The sequence below is a fragment of the Talpa occidentalis genome, unplaced genomic scaffold (genome assembly GCF_014898055.3).
Source record: "Talpa occidentalis isolate TD23 unplaced genomic scaffold, MPIMG_talOcc4v2.1 talOcc4.13, whole genome shotgun sequence".
In the NCBI taxonomy this organism is placed as follows: domain Eukaryota; kingdom Metazoa; phylum Chordata; class Mammalia; order Eulipotyphla; family Talpidae; genus Talpa; species Talpa occidentalis.
Genome location: NW_023601322.1, coordinates 92,519,258 through 92,546,325, shown reverse-complemented (window position 1 = coordinate 92,546,325; position 27,068 = coordinate 92,519,258). Strand labels below are relative to the sequence as shown.

Sequence of the window (27,068 nt, the reverse complement as noted above, 5' to 3'; positions counted from 1 at the left end):
GAACAGAATATATTCATTATCACATTTTCTGTTCTTTTCACTCTAACCTTCTGAAGAAAACTCAAATCTCTCAGCTTAAAATATCACAGGTCACAGCCTTTTGTGGGAACTGTCTAGTTGTCAAAGAAGTTGTTTCTCACAGACTTTAAATCTGATACCGCTTTATTCCTCCTGGACTCAACAACATATTTTTAAAGATAAAATAATGATGGCTCATGCTCTCATAAGTGCTATTATCCATACCTTTCAAGAAACCATCAATGAATTTCCTGTTGTTTTCTAGTAAAACAATATTCAGTGTCATGATTTGTGTCCACATCTTTCCACTGTAAAACTAGAAATGTTCTTTTTATTATTACAGGGGAAATAATAATAATATAAATTTATTTTATGTATATAGATATAGATACCTGTTTTTATAGCAAGATAGTGGAATTGAATAGGACATAAACTAATGAATGGTTTTGCATCTCTCAATAAAAAAAAGTTAAATGAGATTGTGAAGATGCCAAATGCTCTGAGGAGTGAAGCTAATCAGCACTAATGTTTACTAGCTAGAATTCTCCATATTCCTACTAAACCAAGAGTCTATAAACCTCAACCCTTTCTAACCATAACTGTCATTGGTGGTGTAACTTGTGATAGGATAAACAATCATTTCTTAATCAACCATTAAAATTCTTAAATTTGTAAATGTTGTAGATTCTATATTACATGTCACAAAAAATCATTCCCCCAAATTTGTGAAGATTCCCAACCTTGAGCACATTCATGTTTTTAAAGATTTATTTATTTATGCATGCAAGAACTAGGGTACAGGCCAGAGTTGTGGGGGGTGAGAGGATTCACCAGAGACAGAGTGGGGAACAGAACAGGCGGATTGACTAAACACACTGCTGAGGGGAGCAACAGGCGAGTCAGGAGAGGTCTGGCTGTGCTATGTGGGTAGCTCCTTAGTCGGAGATCAAACCCATGATGCAGTTTCTGCAGCTAGCTTCATAGATTGCATCTTAACCCCTTGCACCACTAGGGAGGCCCAAGCATGTTCATTCTTTGATAGACTTTTGGTAAATACATATTACATAGTACAAGATAATTATCAGAGGTCACCAAAATATTGAGTAATATGTATACCAGTCTTCAAGGAATATGCATTCAAGCACACACACAGTCTCAGACAGAATTTAGTAGCAAGCTTTATTTCAAATTCTGCTTAAAATAGGGCCTATGCATACATGAAGAGAAATTAAGCGATATTTGTTTGCTTATGACACACAAGGAACATGACTATTGATTAACAGTCAATAATTAGGGTTTTAAATATAGAATTCCCTAATAGTATTCAAGTAGAGAGCTAATGTTATTAAAGGAGCAAAAACATTCTGAGATTTTTTTTATGAATTGTAAAGCAAATATTCTAATTATTTCTTTGTCTACATCTATTTTGTCAGCTTTACAAAATTAGATAAAGTGGGCAATAATTTTCCTCTAACCACTGAAGTTGCTGAAGTTGAAATAGTTTGTATTTTTAAACTTATTTATATAATAGTTACTTTGCTTTGTACAACGACATTTCTTTGCAAGTTAAAAATATATGAAAAAGGGAGGGTATTATATCAATGTATTGAAAGTATACTTTAAAAATACAGATAAAATGTAAAAAATAAAAAGAAATGTATACACATCATCAGCCTTCCCTTCAACAAATTTCTGTAGAAAATCAACTCATGCAACCAGTACACAGGTCAAGAAAGAGGATAATATTAACAATATTAACAATAATGAAGTCCCTTCATGTACCTTTTAAGTCATTTTCCCACAAAGGGAATTACTGTCCTAATTTTTTACATTAGGATAATTGTGCACTTTTTGACTTGAATCCTGCATTATATTCTCTTCTGTGGTGGCTGCTTTCTCTTTATAGTATATATCCAGCAGTATCTTGCTCTTCCTCATTATTGTGTAGTATTCCATTATATGGATATAATACAAATTGTGTATCCATTATAATGTTTATGGACATTTGGTTGATTTCAGATTTTGAGTCTTATGAATTGTGCTGCTATAATCATTCTTGTGTATGTTTGGGCTGAAAATTTATCTACATATTTTTTTCAAACAAGATAAGCTATTTTGAGATTGTCTGTTTCAATATTATTCTTGTGATATCCATCTACATAGTTGTTTATAGTAGTTATTCATTCATTCCCCATACCTTGTAATGCTGGAGTACTGTGTATTGATATTTACACTTTCTTGCTGACTTCCCTGGGGTTGTACATTTTTCTGACTTAGGTTGAATTTGCCTGGAATGATGTTTGCCCCAGAGAATGACTGTTAATAGCCTACTTATTCTTTGCCTCTTTACTGCTATCCTGAAATAGCTCCCTTAGTCAGTTCTTCAAGACTTGGCAATCAATGCTTAGTGGCCCAGAACAATGAATTATTACTGCTTTCATCATGTGAAAACCAGAGAAAATATTCCCTCTATACAAGGAGTTAAAATCTTCTAGCATTTTTAAATTAAGTAGCCATTGACTTTATGGTTATTTTATTTCTTTTCTTTTTGGAATCCTTTATAATTAGGCAAAGTCAATGCCTAATTTACTAAAACCTTTACTTTTTATTACTCTTTTATCTCCCAGTGTAGATTACCTTCTCGTGTGTTTCTAGAAACTTAAAGAAGTTATGGGGGCAAAACTTGCTTAGACTTTTCAGAAGAAAAGTTTGTGTAAAACTGGGGAAGGAATTACTGAGCTCCATTGTTCCCATCAGGAACCTCAGGTATTCTCATCAGCACATTACATGCTGGATGGTTCTTTAGATGTTGTTAACTTTTAAATAATCAGCCATGTAATATATTTTGTCTTATCCTGATGTTTAGTCACGGACACTATGTTAAATAATACTGTTATTTCAGTAAAATACTACTGGCATTTTGAGTTTTAATTTCCCTGCTATTAGTATAGTAGGAATTTAAATTTTTGCAAATACCAGTAAAATGGATGTATTAATAATATTAAAAATGCACACAGATTTATTATCTCAATATCTGCCCTCTATTATTTTGTAGAATAGGTTGAAAACATAAACTGCAACTTGTTTTTATGTTTTTAACTTTATCATCTTTTTCCCAAATATATTTTTTTCCAGAAAATGCCTATTGAAGTGATAGCTCATAATTCTGAAAGCAAAAAATAGTAAATAGGAAGGACATTTATGAATAATGAATTACTACAGAATTATTCTTGAGGCTATCATGTGAATGTTCTGTGAAAAATTGTTCCAGTCGGAGTCAGAGACAAGGGGCAACCTAATCCAAGACTATTAGAATAATGGTCAAGACTACTGCAATAGAAGAGAGATTGAATATTGCAATATGGCAGAGAAATTGAATTCAACTCCTCTTAAAATATAAAAGCCAGAGAATGTTTAAGGGAGGGAATAGGATAATGGAAAAATACTGGAGGACATTAGGAATTGAGTTTAGGATGCATGATTAGGCCATATGTGTTGGGTAAGCTTGCTTATATAAGTTAGGATCAAATCCTCCCACAGAGACTGGAATATGGGACCCTGTCATTCTTGATAATTGTATTGCAAAGGTATGACTTCCAGATCCTTGAGAAGAGCATTATTGGGTCATAGAAGATTTACACCTCAATAGTTAGAGAGGAAATTTAGAATGACAAACTTTCTAAAGTAAATGCTCTCAGAAAAGGAAGGTCAGGCACCAAAGTTGGGATGAAATTTACCTAAAGTTTAGTCAAGTTCAGAGTAGTGGTAGAGCCCTCTTTGTAATAATAAGCATTTGTTTTCATGCAAAGAGTTATGTGTAAAATTATCTTTGCATTTTATATATAGGAATATATTTCCCTAAAACAAACAAACCTTATACTTACTTGTGGCTTAAATATAGGAATTGACCTTTACTCTGATTCTTGCTTAGGCAGAGTTATAATACATACACACACACACACACACACACACACACACACACACACAAACACAGATTGTATTGGGCATAGTTTCTATCCAAAGACATACTTCTGTAATTCATTATGTGTACATATATGAATATATATAATACATATATATATGATACACACACAAAACTCTTAAGTATAACATTTTCAAGAATTAAAAATTCAACCTTAATGCTTATTACTATCAACAGCATATGTTTTTGAAATGAGGCCAATTATCTGATGGCTTTTTATAAACTATGCCTGATAAACAATTTCTGCTGACTAAATGGAAACCAAAAGCAGTAGTTCCCTCTGGACCATAATTTCCAAGCTGGTATAATTGAATGTTACAGTCAAATAATAACAATAAAACAAGCCATTTCAACTTATTTGTCTTAGCTTAATGAGTCTATCTTATAACTATTAAAATTGCAACTTTATCATCAGAGAAGAAAACATAAAGAAATTTTTACAGTTACCTTTCACATGTTAAGTGCCCATTGTTCAGAGGTCTGTTGACACTTAGTGATTTTGTACAGTGTTATATAAATTACCACTTCCTGTTTTGCTCTTAGACATGGATTTCCTGTCTCCTACATATAATGTCCTACATAAACACTTTTTCCATCTGTCTCTCAAGCTGCTACTGCTAAATTTCACATTATTGCATATAATAAATAAATAACATGAAACACAAATTCTATTAAAATTTATCTTGCAGAAGTCTTTTTGTACTTTGTATAATATGTAGATACAAAAGGAACAGTTTTAAAATGATTTCTCCAGAGCTATTCTACTTTATATATAAAATAATTTACTTTCCTCACTGATAGGTCAAAACAAAAGAAAACAATGGAGTCCTGATTTTTTTATATCAGTTTGTGTATCGGAGAATTGCAGCAGTACCTGTACTATAAAATGTTTCAAACATTTGCATTCTAAAATTTAATCAAGTATGAATATATTCTGAGATCAAATGAATATAGATGTCCCCTCTTTTGATTCTTATGGGACTTTAATATAAGATCTAGTCATAGCTTTTAAATAAAAGTAAAACAAAAGAATAAACATTTTTTGTACAATTATTGTAAGTTTTATTTTTGGAACTATATATGACCTTTGGGTTTCTATACCTCTTACAAACATGATTTCATTAACACGCTGTTTCCCAGATTTAAAAAAAAAAAAATATGTCCTTCACCTTTTTTTTTTTTTTATTCATTTTTTTGTTGTAACACAGATTCTGGCCTACTGACTGATCTAGAACAACCATATAATCCTGAGTGGCATCAAACTGAGAGGAACTTGCAATACTAGACTGACAAATGCTCTGGTTCAGTTCTAAGCTTCTTTGTCTATGATCTGTGGAAGCTATATAAGGAAGAGGGAAAAATGTCAGAGAATTGAAATATTGTCAGACGGAATACAACTTGAAACATGTTGGTGCAGAGAATGTGAGGTTAAGAGGTAGTAGCCTGAATGAGACACATCTATTATAATAGCACTTTCAATTTATCTGCTCCCTGACTGCCAGGAGACTACGGAGACCAGTAAATTGTTGGACAATAACTGTGGCCTCTTTCTCCTTCACATTCTGCTAGACAGCTTTCCTGAGGCCTTCTGCTTTCACTGGATTCATACAACAGAGGCATGTCTATGATTAGTTATGTTAGAATGGAATTATGTTACAAGTGGGGATACCAGTCCACATTTGGCTTACAAATATAAAATTCCTCTCACCATCTCCCAAATTCTTTCACCTTCCTCACTTGCTGAGAACATGCAAAGAGTCTAGAAGTTCAACCCAAGATCTGCATAAGGGCTTAATCTCTGAAGCAAACTCTGTGAGGTAGAGTTTCCCAAAGGCCATCCAGCCTTAACTTCCCTGGGGAATGAAAAACACAATCTCTGACTGCATTGTCACTGAGATATTGGAGGTGTTCTTTTGCAGTCTTTAATCAGACTTCACATGACTAACACAAACACATTTTATTTATTAGTTGTCATTTCATACTGCTGAGAGATACTGTACAGTACAACAGAGCAGTTTCCTGTCTATAAAAAGTGCACTTAAATGTTTTACCACTTAGACCTGAATCTGGACTGTGATCTTCACTTGAGTTTCACATAAGTCGCATATCTTTCTTTGACCATATTGCAATAAATTATTTATCTCAGGAAAATAATAGGTATAATAAAACATTTATTTGAATTGCAGAATTAATATCTAGTTATCTGTATTGTTATGCAATTATGTTGAAATATATACATGTTATATATTATTATTCAATTAACTTCTGATAAAATATATCATAGCTGAAAATTTAATATGTTTTTTTGATACTTCATTTGGGAAAGATTTAGAGATATCCCTCTGCCTGTATTACTAAAAGAAAGTTCCTTCTGTTCTTTCCTTAAGTTTTCCTTTTACAATGTTGAGTTCTGAGTAGATTCTTTTCTTTATATTCACATGCAATCCAACCTGGACTGAGATGTTTTCTTCTTATAAAAGAACTTCATAATTTTTGGAGAAATTATGTGTTGGTGTTGGTTAAAGTTGGTTACAGAATTTATTTTAAACACGTGCTGCTTGGCATGTCAATTTTTTTCATATAATCTTAAAAAAAACTTGAGTGTATGCACTACCTCTGATACATTAACTGTGAAGGATCTGAGAATTTACTCACCTTACAAGGTACAGTTTCAAAGATTTTGCAAAAAAAAAAAATAAGACTACTGGGTGAGACAAAGTAGCTGACCCCTCTCAGCTATAATATTAGGCAATGCATCAGTGTTCCATTCTGTGAATACCCAAGTGCCACTTCTCACAGATAACATAACACAGCCGAGTGAAAACTGCACTTGCAGGAGAATAAACCTGATTTTAGGGAACTCATATGTAATAAGTATGCCTGCTCTTAGCTCCAGCAGGAGACACTATGGATATCTCCCATAGTGTCATTATAAAAACAGTGTTGAGAAAATTGAGAACAAAGGAAGTTGGTGTCTCCACTCGTAAAATGTGCAAAAACATGAGAGACCAATGGGGAATTGGCTCTGAACTCTACCAAACAGTCTCTATATCCATAGATGTCTCTATGTCTGTATTCCTTATCTATACATTATGTTCATCTCCTTTTGTTCTATCCTTGTTAATGCAATCAGAAAGTGATTTCATTCCACTTAACTAAAAAGAGTAATATCTAGATTGCAATCTGAGCTGAAATCTGAGCTGAGTCAAAATGTTTTGACACTTGTTGATGTCATTCTTCCACCACTTCTTCTCTGCCTACTTTCCAGGCTGTTCATGGTGTGAATATTTAACCACATACACTCTGTGCCCACTCTTACATGTGATGTAAGCCACAAAACACATGATCTTGGTCCTAGCCCTTAAGGCATGTAAATTACTGTGGCTGCAACAAGACATGATATATACAAGCAAAAATAACAAAATGTTAGGGAACTGAATGTGAGCAGAGTTGAATGACAAGAAATTATTGAGTGTTGCTTAAAGTTGGTTACAGAATTTATTTTAAACACATGTGCTATTTGGCATGCTATTTTTTTTCAATATTAGGACTATGTAAATATTAGGACTATATGAAATCCCTTATTTCAGGCAAAAACTGTTTATAAAGATATTGAATCTTCCTAAAGAAGTTATTTGAATAGATATTTTGATTTATTTGAACAGAAGGGGTCATCTTTAGATGTCAAGATCAGTTAAATCTGTTAATTTTGTCTAAAAATCACCTTAAATCAGCACTGTATGACATCAGTAATTATGAATCTTGCATGCAATTTTAAAAATTCTAGTATCCACATTAAAAATAAAAATAGGTGAAATTGATTTTAATACATTTAGGTCAATATATACAAAATCATATTCATATTATAGTTACTATAATTCATATTATAGTTGTTTGTTTGTTGTAATTCTTCAGTTTCAGTGTGTATTTTGCAAAGATGGCAAATCTCAACTTGGGCAATTTAAGTGCTCCATAGCTACTGTGGCTGATGCCTAAGGTGTTGGGCAGTATGCAAAATTAAGTCCACTTTAATTGTTTCAGCAAACTTACCAAATAGCTATTAAGTTAAAATTACACCATGCCAATATGCCCACTAGGAATGTACTTAAACTTTTTGAGTTTTATTTTTCCATTATAGCAGATGATATAGTGGCAAGAATAATGGATAGAGTCTAAGGTCATATAGTAGTGGTAGGATCTGGAGTGAGTCACATAGACTGCTGGATATTTTTCCTTCATATGCAGAAGAAAGGCTTTGCTTTTGTGATTTACAAAGTGGTTTTTGTTCTAAAATTCTGTCAGTAAAATATATAAAGAGTAAATAAATAGATGGGGAAGTGTCTAAAATGCCAATTAGAAAAATACATAACCATAACATTGGAAAGACAAAGACTGTACACAATATAACTATATAACATATAATTAATTTCATGTAAAGTATTGGAGTAATTTGAGGGAAAATATTTTTAAAAATTATAGGGATAAACTCACATTTAAATTTGAGGGTTACAATGTGTTTCTTAGTCATATACCATTAAAAATTCTGTTGAGTCATTACATATAATTCAGAAGTACTTTTTTTTTTTCTTTTAAAAAAGAAAATTCAGGTACAATGAAATAAGTAAAATATAGTAGAGAAAAAGGATGTATTAAATGTGGGCAGTCTTCCCAGACACATACATTAACCTGTCTGGCTGAAAGTATTTGTTAATTCATTTAGCCCAAAACATTGTCTTGAAAACTCACAGCTGGTTGCAAATCCAATCTTTTACAAAGCTATATACCTGCAGGCAGCTCAAGAAATATTCAAGTTCAACTTCTACTGCAATGGGAAGTTAATCATTAAGTTAACTTCCTGATTTTGTACAATGGAGTCATCATTAAATTTAACATTTTTCCCCTGCCCAAACAATATTGATAAAATGGTTACAGTGTACAGTAATATTTGCTTTGTAATCACTGAGTCTACATTCCTTTGCTGATAAGCCACTGTATTTAATTTCAGATTTTGGAAAGTTTACCATTTCCTTAATTTTTATCACTCTATTTATAAATATGCAGTAGAATCTGGCATGTTCTGCACTTAATTAACCATAAACAATGCATTGCCAAGGTACACCCTGTGACATATTTGAAGACAAATCTCCTTGAGTCAGAACTGTACACCCATCCATTAAATAAAAATACTTGTATTTTATATGTAATGTGTAAAAGGAAAAAATCCCTGGGAAACTATTTTGTGACCTGTTTTATACCTAAAATCACCTTGAGCTCATTTCATGTCAAGTGAAAATTTGGCACTTAAAGTGCCAAATACAAATCAATTCTTTGACCTTAATAGTTACTCAGTACTTTGTATTCAAGGAGGTTTATGTAGTTATTAATACCTTTATTTGCATTGATGTAAACATTCAGAACAAAATAAGACCAACCTTGATAAATTGATTACCATTTAGGATTATTTATTTAGAAGCCTTTTTTTATTGAAGTCACATTGCATTATAACATTGTATAAATTTCAGTTGCATATCATTAAAATTCAACATGTGCTTATACTACATTCAATTTACCACTGAATATACAATTCTATCCCTCACCCTCATTTTATCCAATTTACCTACCCCCTTCCCTCTGTTAACCATTAACTGATCTTACAGTCTAAAAGTTTATCTTATTTTTACTTAAAATTGTTTATGATAAACATGGAGTAACTGTTGAGAAAAACTATAAATCCTTTTATAAAATCAAAAATATATGATGACAGGGGCCTCCCCAGTGGCGCAGCAGTTGAGTGATGGGCTGAGAAGCTGCCCGCAGCCTCTGCAGCACCAGTTCAATCCCCGGCCCCCGGGTGAGGGTCCCACAAGGCGCACAGACCTCTCCTGCCGCCCACTGCTCCCCTCAGCAGTGTACTTCGTCAGTCTGCCTGCTCTGCTCCCTGCTCTGGCTCTGATGAATTCTCTCACCCTCCTGCACTTCTGACTGTACCCAGTGCTTGTATAAATAAATAAATAAATCTTAAAAAAAAACATTAAAAAAAAAATATATATATATATATATAATAACAGCTTTAATAAGTCCACTCCGGAATTATACATTTCTTTAGGATAATTTTTTCTTGCTTGCTTTTTGAATAGCACCTGTATAATTGCACGTTAACTTACGAAGTCCTTTTCCCATATAAAAGATAACACAAAGGATGTTGAACATTAACTGTGTTTGGAGCTAACCTAGCAATCTTAGTTTTCTTTTTAAAAAATGCCTTTCACTATATATATGTAGTGTGTGCATATATATAATATTATATAAGGTTACGCATATATGTGTATGTATAATGCATATGTGTAAATATCTAATCTACCCATCCATTTATCTAAATAGTCTTAGAAAGCTCTGCTGGTAGAGTCTAACTACATTTCCAAACAGTTTATTAATCTCTTTTATCAGAACAATAGGTTGTTTACCTATGCAAACAGACAACTACACCTGTCTTAAGCCCTTCTCTTTACCTAATCTACCAATTCTTAAGCATTATGTCATAAATTTTTGGATTAAAAAAAACAATTTTGGGGGCCTCCTTGGTGGCGCAAGGGGTTAAGCACTGCACTATGAAGCAATCCAAAGCCTCTGCAGCATGAATACCATCCCTGGCCAGCCAGGGAGCAATCCACATGACACAGCAGACCTCTCCTGTCTCCCCCCGCTGCTCTCCTCAGCAGTGTATTTCGTCAGTCTGCCTGTTCTGTTCCCCGCTCTGTCTCCGATGAATCCTCTCACTGCTCCCCTACATCTCTGTCCTGTACCCCAGCTCTTGTATGCATAAATAAAATAAGTCTTAAAAAATTATTTTGAGTCTAGATCATAAAATCCTGTAAATGCACTCATCTGAGGCACCACTGAACTGTTGGAGTGCAGACTCCAAAACTTTATACATTGTCCTAACTTCTCCCTTCTCTGAAACAATGAAGATTCTATCAAGATGTATTTCTCTCTAAATAAAAAATCTAAAAACATAGTAAACTTGGACAACATATTATTTTGATGCTCTTTTGGGGAGGTTAATAGTTGACATTCTGAACCTTGAAGTGGGCTTTGAATTATTTTGAAAAGACTTTTGTTTTTATGAGGATATGGATATTGTAGGTGGAAAGCAAAAATTCCATCAGGTGATAAAATTGCTCTGCATTCCAATGTGGCATCTATTCTTTAGAGGACTTATTGTCTGGATTATTTTAATGATACTTCAAAAGTTCCAAACTTACCTAGTTTTTGTACTCACTGAAGCTAAGCTCTTTAGACAGATGGACAGCATGTGTTTCTTAAGCAGCTGTCTCCCGCACAATAGTGCCTTCAGTTTTGTAAAATTTCTATAGGTTTCTCTTTGTATACCTGTGCATAAAAAAACAAGACAACTGCTAAATCTAATTGTTTATTTGTACTTTTATAAGGTATATTAAGATTCACAGAATATAATGGATGGTTTCTTGGAACAGACTCTCCACCTACTCTCACCTTTTTATTTTCCTTTCCACTTACTATCTATTACACTACATGATTTTATTTTTTTCTGTTTGTTTTTCTGTCTCTCCTGGTTAACATGTGATTCTTAGAGAAGCAGTGATTTTTGTATTTCATTCACCAAAACTCTTGTAGATAGCATTTGCTTACTAAATATTCTATCACTGATTGTTCAGCAAATACATTTAATTTTTAGTGTAATGTTAAATTTCCCTAATGATTTGTGATATTGACCATCTTTTCATGTACCTGTTGGCCTGTCATATTGTTGGTTTTCTCCTATTGAGTTGTATCAGGTCTTTATATATTTGGGATATTAACTACTTAGATATATGTTACAAGTATTTTCTCCCATTCTGAAGTTTATCTTTTCTTTTTGTTGTTTCCTTTGCTGGACAAAAGTTTATTACTTTGCTATAGTTCTACTTGTTTATTTCTGGTTTTGGGGTGTTTTTTTTTTCTGACTATGCTTTTGTTGTTAAATCCAAAAATATTTGCTGGCACATATGAAGGAGCTTACCCCCTATTTTTATTCTAGAAATTTTATGGTTTCAAGTCTTAGGTTCAAGTTTTTAATTCAAGTTGCATTGCTTTTTGTAAATATGAATATTTGTAATATGAATTAAAATTGAATTAAAATTCATATGAAATATGAATTTTTGTAAATATGAATATTTTAAGTTGATGGTAGTGACTAATAGTTTTGAAAACCAAAGCTCTCAATTATAGAAATTTGACCTTTTAGAGAAAAGTTTTGATATTCTATAAGTCATAACCAGAATATTAAAAATAAATAGTATAGATAATGCTAGATAATGTCTGCCCCTAATGAACTCAGATTTTATCAGCTGAAAATTGGAATATTTGCATGATGCTCTACAGGAACTGGGCCAATCCTGTCTATTTGCACAATGCTGGGATTTTTGCATGATGCTGTACAAGGGCTAGACCAAACCACAACAGATCACAAATTAGTTTTGTGGGAATCTGAGAGCCATAGGCCTTACCCTTCATTTCACTCCCTGTTGTGAAACTTCCCCACTACCAGGGCACGGGCCCCATAGAAATCACCAAATTACTGCACAGAAATGAAACTTCTGTATTTCTCAGTCCTGGCTGCCAGTGCTGTGGAATGTATGCAGTCTACATGTGCATATATGCATTCATTTTGCCAGGAAGATTTTAGTCTTTAGATACCATGAGAAATAAATCTGTAAACATTTGTCTTATTAATTTATCTCACCCAAGAAGGCCAATGGTGACAGCCTGGATGAGGAGCCTAGATTAAGCCCAAGATGTGAGAAAGATAGAAGACATCTCTAGACCATAAAAGTCAAAGATATCTAGGGTTTATTTGGACCTTGGAAAGGTATATTTACATTGTAAATTATTTGACAGCAAACTTAGGACCCTTTCTATTCATCTCAAAGAAACGCATTTTTCCTTTTATATTTTGGAGTATGTCAGGACACTTCTTTCCTCTTTATAAAAACAGAGACAGGGCCTCCTCAGTGGTGCAGCAGGTTGAATGCAGTGCTGTGAAGCTGTCCGCAGCCTCTGCAATATTGGTTCGATTCCTGGCTGGTCAGGGAGATACCCACATGGCGCGGGCAGACCTCTCCTGTCTCAACCACTGCTCCCCTCAGTGGTGGTTTCGGTCCTTCTGCCTGTTCTGCTCCCTGCTCTGTCTCTGGTGAATTCTCTCACCCTCTCACACCTCTGGCCTGTACCCCAATGTGTGTATAAATAAATAAATCTTTAAAAAAAATCAGAGACAGTACATTGTTATCCATATATTACCTACGAGTGTCTAGTTACTCAGGTAGGACATTCGACTTTATTTTCATCATGCTATACCGGGATAAAACTTGGGGCTAGGAGAGTCAACATGCCATTATCACTATAGCATAATTGATAAGAAGCCTTTCTATGATCCAGAACACCTATTATGAATATTCACTATAAAATTAAAGATAAATTTGAAAAACTCAATTTTGAGATGTTAAGGAAGCCTCTCCTATGTCCTGGTGAAGGATTTGAAAACCATTTATCCAAGTTCTGTGTCTCCTTGAGGGCAGATTTGTAAAGAGACAGCAATTTTCATCAAGGAAGATTGCATTAGGGTGACCAGTGGCCATGGCAGGGCTGACAGATGCCAAATACCTGATGATACATACTATGTCAATATAGCAAGATGGACAAAAGACCACAAAAGACCAGCAGACTCACAGAGTCCTTATTCCAGGACTATATGTAATACCTAAGGCAGCATTCTTAGTCCAATACATAACTCAGCTCTCATTTTTTTAAATTCCCTCACAATACAGAACACATCTCTTATGCCTTTTATTTTCTTTATATCTTCTATTATAATTGCTCTTAAAATATCAACTGTTGAGCGGCAATCTTTTGTTTGTTTCCTTCCAAATGTTATGTAAAAATTGCTGACTCCTAGCAGGCACACAGCTGACATATAGAAAGCAAGGTATCTTGAGAAGAGATATGAATTAAACAATTCTTTAAAATTTTAAGCCAAAAATCACAACATTACTTTGAGTTGGCAGACTTGTTCTTCATTCCCAGAATAGAAAAAAAGTCTAAAAATCTTAGTTATTTATAGATAAATCATAGCATTTATGTGATTGTGATATCCATCACTTCTATGTAAGCTTAGGAAGTTGCTATTTTAATTCCTTTTGACTATCTGGATTTGGGAGAATAACCTGATTATAGTGCAATATTTCTCAATTTACCATCAGGGTGAAGGCTGTAGTTTTATGCCTGTAAATACATAAACACAATTCCTAAGCAGTTATTTTCTTGTGGATCTCATGGCTAAGTCTCAATTTCTAAACCTTGTCTTCATGTCTTTTTTAATTGGTACATCTTTTTATTTACTACTTGCATTACTTCCTGCTTTGCTATAGTATATAAAAGGAAGAAAACAGCATTGATATTTATTTCAAATGCAGTATGTTATCTGAGAGGACGGAGGTCTTTTAATTCCATGTTTTGTACTTACCATCCTACTTTATCCCGACTGATCCCCCCAAAATCTTTGCAGACTTAACATGAATGCATCTATCTAAACCCTTCCCTGAGGCATTTTGTTTACTTTTAAGCCTTAGCTATATTTCCTTTCAATATTTTTTTTCATCGGTTAGCCATATTTCAGTCCACCAATATGTCAGCTGTGTGCCTGCTAGGAGTCAGCAAGGTTTACATAACATTTGGAGGGAAACAAACAAAAGATTGCCGCTGAACAGTTGATATTTTAAGAGAAATTATAACAGAAGATACAAAGAAAATAAAAGGCATAAGAGATGTGTTCTGTATTGTGAGGGAATTTAAAAAAAGAAGAGACACTGAAAAAGGAATTCCTGAGCGAAGTTTGGATGAGGTAAGAAAGTGTATCTTTTGCTTATCTGAGTGAATGCTGTCCAGTAGAGCAAAAATAAGTTCAAGGCCCTATGGGAGGAGTTTGCCATGTGGGCTTTTGGCCAAATCACCAGAGCAACATGGTTGGAGCAGAGTGAGCAGAGGAGTTGGAGCCAGGGAAAGATGAGGTTAGAGAGTTGGGAAATGAGGAGACAGAGAACAAATAGGTACTGCTGAGACAGGCTATGGGATCTGGCTTTTATTTTGTTTGGTGCATTATTGGGTTTTGAGCTACTGAATCTATAAGATTTTATTTTCATTTTAAACAAATATAAATATTAAATAGAGGCAATTATAATTAATGATGCTTTTCTCTTAATACATATTTCTTTAACATTTTTCTCTATTTTGACAATCTCAGATGAATTGATACTTAAAGAATAAAGAAGAATTTGTTAAATATCCGCTTATGAAATTTTGGTTATCCTCTTCCAAGAGAAAGTTAAATAACAAAACTACACCTTTGAATCATATTAACTTTGGGGGTTACAAAGAGTCAGTTATAATGTCACTTCCATGGAGCTGCCCTTATTGAAAAAAAAAACTTCATGTACATATTTTTTTTTTAAAGAAACAGGCAAGTTACATAAAGAAAATGGGAGTGCAATTTCCCCTGTGTTCTCTTATTACAATAAGAATTGCTGGTGTTTCAAACTGCTTAATTTTATATTTGTTGTTAGGGTGACTTCTAACCTCCTCACATGTGAAAACTACTTCTAAAATTTTGCAATCAACTACCTGACCAATGATAATATTTTCGACAAAGTCATGAGATAAGAGAAGCAATGAAAACTGAATATGTTTTAAAGTTAGAGTCAGTAGTAATCAATGATAAAGTGTCTGTGGTAAAATAAAAATAGGAGTTAAAGAGTTTGATCTGAGACTGAGAGAGTGGAGTTAATGGTTATGTATTTATTTTTCTAACTAACAATCAATTAGAAATGTTATAAACTGCTTAAGGAATTTCCAATGTTGAAATATCAATTTAAAATATATTATGTTTTTAGAACATTGAAATATTTTTTCTAGTGAAAAAAATAATAGGCGATTCATCATAACTAAGTTTTACTTCTAGAGAGAGCTGAGATTCTTCTGGAAATATTTAGATGAGTTTTTTCCTGAGTTAATTTGGAAAAAGTATAACTTATAAAAATGTCCACATAGTATACCATGTACATTTCTACTCTTGAGGCTATTTCATGAGTTATGGTTTGACATTAACAGAGGTGAAGTATCATGGTGCAGAGCTTTTAAGATTTAAGGTTATTGCCGTTCTTTCTTAATTAGCTAGTGTTTAGTCCTTTAGGATTAACTCCCTTTTCAGTTCAAAACATCACCAAATAATCCCTCATTACTATGGCACATCAATAACTACTATGCATTAAATTTACAAATGTCCAATCTTAAATTAATTTTCAAAAAAAATGTTTATGATCAAGATTATTTTTTATTTTAATTAGGTATAATTAACAAACTGAACAATTAATGTATATCCCTTCTCCCATTTTATATAGATTTTGGAATTTTGATTGCTATAGAAAAGATAAGTATAGAAATGAGCTAAAATAGGGGGCCTCCCAGATGGTGCAAGAGGTTAATCTCAGCACTATAAAGGTATCAGCAGCCACTGTGGCCTAAGTTTGATCCCTGGCCAGGGATCTGATGACCCACACAGCAGACCTCTCTTGTCTTACCTGCTGCTGCCCTCAGCAGTGTATTTCGTCAGACTGCCTGTTCTGTTCCCCACTCTGTCTCTGATGAATCCTCTCAACGCCCCTGCACCTATAGCCTGTACCCCAGTTCTTGTATGCATAAATATTAAAAAAAAATAAATAAGCAAAAATAGAATGTAAAGAAACCATAAAGTGGATAATTAACTATTTTATAGTTAATACTTGATTGAAAGGTAATTTAAAATAAAATCTCACATTCATTGCTCTTAAAAATATGAGTTTCTATAATATGCCCTTGCTATAAACAAGTTTAGGTCCACTAGCCTCATTTACAATTTCACAAATTTAAGGTGATTACATGTTAAATGATGTTTTCTGAAATAATTTTCTAATAGTCCAATCTCAATTAATACTTAATTTTCAAGGTCAGTGACTGAATGATAATTTTTTGTTTTGAATAAGGCAACACAGCAAGTACCAAGGACTAATTTGATTCTTCCAAGTGTACTTACTGAGTGTAAGGGATTCAAAATCGCATACTGATCACTGGAGTTTTATGTTAATGTTGCCAGACAACCATTTTGAAAAACGGAAAATGATTAACCTAGTGGAGTATTAACCAACAAAATGTTCAAGACCTTATAGACATAGGAACATTTAGGACAATGCAAGAACAGCTACCCAGGAAATTGTTTTCCTAGCTCTGAAAATTATAAGCAATTATCAAGAATCTTACCTCAATATATGCATAACTCTTATTTAGTGGCAGCTTAACTGGTATTAAGCTACGTTTTTCAGCACTAGGATTTGGGATAATCACTATGTGCATGAAATTTATACTGCTTCATCTCCCTTCATTGTTTGTGCTGAAAATATTTCAGCAATTTATTTTTAAGAGGGTAATCATGTTGGTGTATAAAGTGCGTTTATTTTTTGAAACAAATGCAAGGAAATTTGGCATTACTATACTTACCCAAAAGTTTGAGAACATAAATTTCTCATTTTAAATTTTATCCCTTTTGTAAGACAGTAATTTCTTAGTATCATTGTGTATACATTTCAATTACATATGTGTGTTGCTAATAAAATATGGTTACTAAAATGAAGGAAAACTATAATGAATAATCATATAGCAAAGCATAGATTTTGTGTCAAACAAATTAATATTCAAATCTTAACTTCATTGCCCATCCTTTGTCATCTATCCATGTATAAAATCGTAAACATTTCTGCCACAAGGAACAAAGTGGTGGTGTACATAAAGTGTTTATTAATGTGGCCAGTATCTAGTAAACACTCAATGGTCAACAATGCACCTTTAAAAAAAAAAAAAAAAGTTCCGCTCACAATTTGCTGTTTTATTCACATTAAAACATAGACTTTGCATGTTAGAAGAAAATAAAAGCATCAACAATGAATGAAATTATATATGAAGCTTAAAGAACTCTAGCAAAATAACTATAGAAAAATTCTATGAGCTTTCAAACCTCAGTGGGAGACACAGCTCAACATTTATGTGTGTGATGAACTTGCTTCTCAGTGTTTCATTCAGCTGTGGCTACATTTGAAAAGTGAACTGCAGTGTATTTTTGACAGGAACGTACATTCTTTCTCCCCATCTGCATAGAGGTAAGTTGAATCCAGATAGCAAACAATAGCATATGAACTTTAATCAAAAAGCTGGAGTACAGGTGATAGAGTCCTGAGGGCTATAGAAAAGGATTGGTATCTGACAAATTCTGAAAACTAAGTCTCAGGAAAAGGTAAAACTTAACAAAAAAAGATAATGATGCTACCTAATATTTTTATATGTCACTGTTTAAGGTGTATAAACGAGACTCTGTACTCCTTATTTCAATTTAATATTACAGAAACACTATGTAAAAATCCTAAGTAACATTATAAAAGTGACACAAAATAAAATAGCTACTATATCTATGAAATTATTTTGTTAATATACATTATCCTGGGAATAATGTACATTATACAACATATACATAATAATATACATTATCCTTTTCATTTGCTTGATACATCCCTGGAACTTTTATTTATTTTTTTTTTTGTATATCAAGTTTTGACAAACAGCAAATCACAACTTCCAAAATATTTAAGATTATACTTAATAATCTGTCGCTTACTACAGAATTATATTAATTACAAATGGTATTTCTTTTTTTTAATTTTTTTGAAGATTTATTTATGTATTTATACAAGTACAGTCAGAAGTGCAGGAGGGTGAGAGAATTCACCAGAGCCAGAGCAGGGAACAGAACAGGCAGACTGACGAAATACATTGCTGAGGGGAGCAGCGGGCATGGCAGACGTCTATTGTGCCATGTGGGACCCTCGCCTGCAGCCAGGGATTGAACTGGCACTGCAGAGGCTGCCGGCAGCGTCACAGCCCAGCACTCAACCACTGTGCCATCAGGGGAGGCCCACAAATGGTATTTCTGATGTCAAGTCAACATATAGTAAAAGTGTTTGAAAAACAATACAGTTCTGTAATTTCTGTAAATAAGGAAAGAATTTGTTTCTAGAAGAATTTTAAGCAACTTAAATTGACTATGACCATTACAGTAATCAACAGTAATTTTTCCAATAAGTTAGTTATAGTTATACATATATAGATGTATATATGGACAGAAAGCTATCAGTTTTGATAGACAAGTAAATGTAATGAATATCTACAAAATACTGAAACTTATCTTGAATGTAAATATGAAATGAAGCAATTATAACTAATGATGCTTTTCTCTTAATACCTACTTAGTCATAGGCAGTGGGCAAGCATATCGTCAACATAATCAATGAGGATTGTGGCCAAGGCTGCCAGCATAGGTGTCCCAAGCTCTCCCTTAGGTGATACAGAATGGTGCCAGGCAGTTTGGGTGTGGTTTCCCCTTAGCTTAACATCTGAATAGAACTTCTGTCTCCTACAAGATCAGTGTGATTCAGGTAGCTTCATGTGACCTGGTAACACCAAATAATTATCCCATTTTACCATTTGTAAAATAATTTTACCATTTGGATTATAATTTTCTGTTTAAGTCTCTATATGTTCCTACTGTCTTGTAAGCTCCAAAGAACAGAGGTCATTAGCTTTTTATCAATTTCAGGATCTCTAGTGTATTCATAACCAACATATTTATATGTACAATAAATATTTTTGAATAACTGAAGAAATAAATTCTTGGAAGTTTGACCTAAATATCCTTAGACTCTACTCAGGAAATTTGCATTAAATTTAAATGAACAAGGGCCCCTTCCTGCCCCGGTGGCGCAGGTGATTGAGCACAGCACTGTGGGGCTGTCCAAGGCCTCTGCAGCACAAGTTTGATCCCAGCTAGCTAGCGAGATACCCACATGTTGCGGCAGACCTCTCCTGTCTCGCCCTCTGCTTCCCTCAGCAGTGTGTTTCGGTTGGTCTGCATGTTCTGTTCCCCGCTCTGTCTCTGGTGAATCCTGTCAACCTCTCACACATCTGGCCTATACCCCAGTTCTTGTATGCATGAATGAATAAATCTTTTAAAAAAATTAAATGAACAAGTTTGGAAGAGATTCTCTCTTTTCTTAAATATGCAAGTAAGCACATAGTCATGATTTATTTTATTTTATTTTTAATATAATTTTTTTTTAATTTTTATATTCCCCATACAATTGCAACCCCCTGATTTTGACCCCAGTCCCTCCCCTCCCCGCCCCTCACCCCCCATAGAGTGTCTCTGGTTCATAGTTTTTTGTTGATTTTGATATTTTCTTTCTTACAGTTATTCTTTTTCCTGGTCCCTTATTTAGGTTTTCTAGATTCCTGCTATGAGTGAGACCATCCGGTATTTTTCTTTTTCTTTCTGGCTTATTTTGCTGAGCATGATCCCTTCCAGCGCCATCCATGTTGCTGCAAATTGCATGTGTTTATCTTTTTTGAATGCTGAGTAATATTCCATGGTATATATGTACCACATCTTCTTGATCCAGTCATCTATTTTTGGGCATTTGGGCTGTTTCCAAAGCTTAGCTATTGTAAATTGTGCTGCTACAAACATAGGGGTGCAGGTGCTCTTTGGAATTGATGTTTCTGTGTCCTTTGGGTAAATACCTAGGAGTGGAATTGCTGGATCCTATGGAAGCTCTATGTTTAGTAGGTCCAGAAATCTCCACACAGCTCTCCATAGTGGTTGGACCAGTTTGTACTCCCACCAACAGTGCAGGAGAGTTCCTTTTTCTCCACACTCTTGCCAACATTTGTTGTTGCTAGTTTTTTTAATATGTGCCATTCTCACTGGTGTAAGATGATATCTCATGGTAGTTTTGATTTGCATTTCCCTGATTACAAGTGATGTTGAACAATTTTTCATATGCCTGTTGGCCATAGTCATGATTTAAAGTAGAAAGGAATGATCCTAGGTGTGAGATAAGAAGTAGAACTTTGGGGATTAGTCCCTTCATCCTTATTTGCATATTAAGGTACTACAAAAATTTTACTTGCTAATGTGATCTGAGTGTTATTTCTGATGAACAGCATGGAGTGGTTAGACTTTCTTTGCCTATTATCTATGGGATAAAAATAGTATATGGGTGTGTGCAATCCAATTATTTGAGGATAAACTTCTTTGAATACTTTCAGTTCATGCCATGGACAGTCACATTAACCTCTGGCTTTCAGGAAATAATATATTTTCTCTAAGCTCTTGGAAATATATAAATAGTTGTATAGAAATATTTTCAATAGAATAATGCAAATACAAATTTTAAAAATTACTCTTATTTTCCATATATAATATTTCCATTATTTAATTCTTTGAAGGAATTAAACCTATGAATAAAAGGTAATAGTTTTGTGTGAATAATGGAAAATTCTTTCCTTAATCATCTCATTTTAATAAAGTTGTAAAACTCAATTCCCATAGGTCAAAATGCTCTCTGTACAGAAAATCTGGCAAGTTTCGCATATTCATGACTTGAATTTCATAAGTAATAAAGTTCTTCATTATGAGATTTTGTCTATTATATGACTTGAGAAATAAATGGAAATATTTAAAATTGTTCAGAACTTTATTATTTTTTTCAGACCAAATCAGTCAATGTGAGAAACTCTTTAAAACTAGTTTCTTATTTTCCTGGATTCCACAAAACTATTAGTTTGGGCCCTTCCTGGTGGTGCAGGCAGTTGAGCGCAGCTCTGTGTAGCTGTCTGAAGCCTCTGCAGTGCCGGTTTGATCCCCACAGGCCACAGAGATGCCCACATGGCGAGAGACCTCTCCTGTCTCGCCCACTGCTCCCCTCAGCAGTGTATTTTGTCAGTCTGCCTGTTCTGCTCCCCACTCTGTCTCTGGTGAATCCTCTCACCCTCCCGCACTTCTGTCCTGTACCCTGGGTCTTGTATAAAGAAATAAATCTTTAAAAAAAATTAGTTTGATATACATTGTATCTAGCACTCTGAAAGTGTAAAATGATGTATTTGCATGGTACTAAGATAATTTTTCTATGTACTTTGTCAGCATCATTATAATCATCATCTTTTTTTTTGTATTAAGGGTGTGGCATTTTACTTTTGAAATAGACAAATGCTTCCAGAAACTTGTCCTTCAAAAAATTGGCTGTGATAATTACCTTTATGTTAGATGCATGTGGTTAACATATTCTATTTGTACACCTCCTGCTTAGATTTTAAAATCTTCTGAAAGTGACTTTAATGGGTTTTTGGCAGAGGCATTTTAGCTGGCATTTGGACAGTCTGGGAACCAGGTCCTCTGTAAGTCCTCCAGTTAAGTAAACAACAGAGTCAGTATTTCTGAAGAGCACTTCGCATGATGAATATGGCGTGATTATGTTAAGAAGTTAGCAAGATATGTTCCATTATTTTCTAAATGTGGAATTTTTTGTATAATACATTTAATAACAGTTAGGAAATTGAGGCTTCTCTTGAGCAATTTCCCTAGGATTATACAATGAAGGAAAGTCTGAACTGAATCTCAAAGATAATCTGATTTCAAAGAGGATTTCAGAATTCTAAGGTCAGTTCAGTGAGTTCAGTGAGTGACTGGCAGTGTCTTCCACTAGCAGAGGCTTGTATTAGAGAAGTTTGGTGAAGGTTTTGACATGTTGATGTGAGACATGTCGGGCATTCCTGACCAAGATGCAGACAAGTCATTTAAATATTGCTTTGAGACTTAATAGTGAGCTCTGAGTTAAAGATAACAATTTGGGATAAGTCATGTGGTGATGATATGCAAAGCACATTGCCATGGATAATGTGTGCCTGAGAAAAAGGCTTGAGGCATAGCTCACAGTGAATACCATCATTTTAGCTTTCCCCTATGTCCTTCCTCGTGTCTGTCTAACCCAGGATAGACAGTAGCTGAAGAGAAAGCAGACTACAGGAAGGATAAAATAAGCAATAAGATAGTGATGAGGGCATTCAAGATTTGGTTCTAGTTTCTCTGAAAGCAAATTTTTTGTTAAAATGTTACGTTGTCTGGATTGGCTTAAGTTAATCTATCCTAGTATACAACATGTTCAAGAACTCTGCAACAACACAAAATCATAATTTCAGAGACAGAGGGCTCTGAGGTTTTTTCATGTATATGTTCATATATAATAAATATTCAGTTAATTTAAAGAGAGAATATATGACATGTTTTAATGCTTATAAGAATTGTTATAAATCAAATTAAAACTGTTGTCACTCATTCTTCATTATGTAACTCACAAATAAGGAGTAATTTAGACTGACCTGTACTTATCTTTAATACATCTGGTTAGGAAATTGATTACCAAAGTAATTGATTACCAATTGATTACCATTACCAATTGATTTGGTAATTGATTACCAAAGTAATCGTAAAAGAAAGGATAACTTTTCCCCCAAAATGAATCTGTTAAAAATGAAGAATTAAAAAATTAGAATAGCATATATATATGCTCATCTAGATTACATATTATTACATGTATGACATACCAATCTTTGCATTGTTTTTCCCCGTGAACTTTCAATTGTTTCAAGATCTTTACCTCATTAGCAAAGTGATACACTACTGAAATTGTAAGTTGACATTTTTGCAGTTAGTAGTTTATTGCATATTAAATCTAAAATAACCAACTCCCTTAAATTCATATTAAAAGTTGATTTTGCATTTATCTTTATTTTATCTTGACCTTTCAATAAGCAAATTAAACACTGAAACCTTACTTTGCGACTTCTGTTTTTGAGCCTGACATTATTAATTAGTGTTAAATTCACTAAATATGTGACACTTTAGGAACTATATATTGTTACAGGATTGTTTTAAGTCACACAAATATTGAGTCACACAAATTGCCTGGATTAGTGTGAGTAGTGGGTGAAATCATTAATTTGTATTCCAACTAAGATTATGTACGTATAACTAAGATTGTATTCCAACTAAGATTATTCCAACTAAAAGCCAACAAATTTACATTCCTAAAAGTAGATTAATGTTACAAAATACTACATAATTCTCTGACTAGAATAGTAGGCTAAAGTAGATAAAAGATCTTACATAATTGCCCTTACTGTATGTTTTTTTGGGTGAAATTCTTATGAAGCAGTTGACCAGAACAAAGAGCTTTTTCCACTCTTAAATGTCATTTAGCCTCTTTAATTTCCCAAAGGAAATTGTTTCTGGAATATTACTGTGAGTGTCATTCTTATATTTACTTAGTTATGAGAACAATTTTGCATTTAAATTACCATGTCGTTACTAAAGAAAGTGAGTCACAAGGAATTTTATTGGTATATAAGAATATTTATTGTGTGGTATTGTATGGTATGTAAATTCTCATTTATTATCATTATTACTTAATTTTTGCCTTGGCCTTTTATTTTAGTCAAATACAGATTTTTATAGAAAGTAGCTTTGTTATAATTATTATATTTTAGTTAAGAGTCTATGAAAAGAAAATAAAGGTGAACTGCATTTGTTACAATACTTGTTTTCTATGCACTTTGATCTGAAAGGACATCTACATTATTAACTTAAATATATGCCTTGTATTCTTTTCACAGTAGGTAAGTAGGTGCTCAAACTTAATTCTTTTTAGTGAGTTATAAACAACTTTTGATTATGTTGATGGAATACACTAGATGTTACTTTTTAATTTAAAATAAATCTAAGTACTTCTAATGTGCATGGTGGCCAATTTGCAATTATGATCTTCATGATGAGATTCTTCCAGGAAATGAGAGGTGCATTATAATTTAAATGGAGTTGTAGATCTCGTTGATTTTAATCTGTGACCCAGAGGTCGGTAGCTATTGGGTGTAATAACCCTCCAGTAATGGGGAAATTCAAGGCACATTTGTATAATGAGAAATCATAACTAGTTATGGTTCAGGATGATGATTTTTCTCTTTGCCATTCCGATTTGCTTCAATTCTGTCTTCATTTTATAGACTTTATACCCCGAGTATTTAAGACATATCTTTACTAGACAAAGTTATAAAGCTAGTATTTGATTTATAATAAGGTTTATAAAATCCACTACATTCAATGTGGTACTAACTTTATAGGCTTGGTGTTTTTAAATGAATGTTTTTATTATTTTCCTTGTAACTCTTCTATTATTGTTCACCTAAACATTTTCTCCCCTCAGGGTTGTCTTTCAGATAATCAGGTTTTCCTGGTTTCAGATTATTTTTGATTTTATAAAATTAAAATCTGCATTTTCTAGATATAAGTAAATTTAGAGCAGAGCTGTCCTTGTATGAAAATTTTTATTGTATATCAAGAGAAAACTAAAACTTATTAAAGGGTTAAAAAATAACACTTCCCATTTAAATGAGAAATATACTTAGTAGAATAACAAAAAAAACTGATCTTTATTGATCATTACCTCAATCAGAATTTTACCTCATGGCACAACAGAACTCACCTGACTCGCCCGCTGCTCCCCTCCACAGTGGATTTCAATAGATCTGCCTGTTCTGCTCCCCACTCTGTCTCTGGTGAATCTTCTTACCCCCCACACCTCTGGGCTATACACCAGTTCTTGTATGCATAAATAATAAATCTTAAAAAAAAGAATTTTACCTTCAACATGGAATCAAGCAAATCAAAATATAGTCAAAAATTGAAATGTGAATGAAAATGTTTTACTGTATACAAGTGATTTGTTCAGAAATAACAATAATAGTTAAGAATCAGAATAATATATTTTTCAGCCAAGTATGTTGTGATGTGGTAGAGACTCGTTCTTTGGATTATTATCATACCATCATTTCTTTAGTATTCATCACCACCAGGTGAGATAGGTACTGTTATTATGCCCATTTTAAACTGAGAAATCTGAGAATTAAGAAAATTAATTTACCAATTATAATTCACATTTGCTGTTAAGTTGGTTTAGGTCTTTGTTACTTCAAATCCCATTTCTGAACCACTTTGTTTTATTTAACCGTAAGTTTTAGAATCAGTGGATTAGAATCTTGTTCTTTTTTTAAAAAAAAAGATTTATTTATTTATACAAGAGCTGGGGTATAGGCCAGAGGCATGGGAGGGTGAGAGGATTCACCAGAGTCAGAGTGGGGAGCAGAACAGGCAAAGGACCAAAAGCACTGCTGAGGGGAACAGTGCGCAAGAGGTCTGCCACGCCATATGGGTATCTCCCTGCCCGGCCAGCAATGGAACCTGCACTACAGAGGCTGCGGACAGCTTCATAGCGTGGTGCTCAGCCCGCTGCGCCTCCAGGAAGGCCCATGGATCAGAATTTCTGACTGTGGCACTTAATAATTTGCATTTTAACATCTGCACTAGAATTTATACTTACATGGGGTATCCTACAGAAGACAAGAAATACTAAGTTTGTGATTAATGATGAACTTAATTCACCACAAACAATGTACTAATAAGCAAAATTAAAGATCCCAATAACAGAGCAGAGATGAAGTGACTAATTTGGTAGGAGAAGTAAATTATATAAAGTGGTACAGAAGGAAGTCAATTTTGACAGTACTTATATTGGCCTTTGTTTCTTCTGGTTCAAAATAAGTTCTCCATAATCCTGAAGTTTATATGTGGCTACCTGTACTCCACATACCTCTCTGGTCAAGAATCCTGGTGAGAGGAAATGTTGGAAGGAACATAGCCAGTACTGTACACATAAACCCTATTCCCGTTATATTGAATGTTCCCTAGTTTGCTTTAAGGGTTTTGTAGATAACACTGCTGTTTTCCAATAAATACAAGACAGAGAGTTTACAGTCAGAATTAGAATTTCTTTACTATCACAGCTACTTTCCCTGGGATTAAATAGTTATAAATAGGTGAAACAAGTATGTTTATTTAAGTTCTTTGATATTTAAATGAAAGAATTTGCATTTGTCATTTGGTATTAAAACAAACCTAAAGGTCCACCCTGGTGGTGCAGGTGGCTGAGCACAGCACTGTGAAGCTGTCTGTGGCCTCTTCAGCATGGCT

At 33.7% G+C, this 27,068-nt stretch overlaps 1 protein-coding gene and 1 long non-coding RNA gene across 2 annotated transcripts in view; one reads left to right on the top strand and one right to left on the bottom strand.

The window, feature by feature from the left end:
• The window catches only part of NDST4 (N-deacetylase and N-sulfotransferase 4), a 309,699-nt gene extending 305,221 nt beyond the window's left edge, over positions 1–4,478 (bottom strand). Inside the window, exon 1 of the mRNA XM_037509533.2 lies at positions 4,448–4,478. The gene's annotated coding sequence lies outside the window, so the exon portion shown is untranslated. The remainder of the gene's footprint in view (positions 1–4,447) is intronic.
• The window catches only part of LOC129145654 (uncharacterized), a 92,434-nt gene that overhangs the window by 44,577 nt on the left and 20,789 nt on the right, over positions 1–27,068 (top strand). The window lies entirely within an intron of this gene.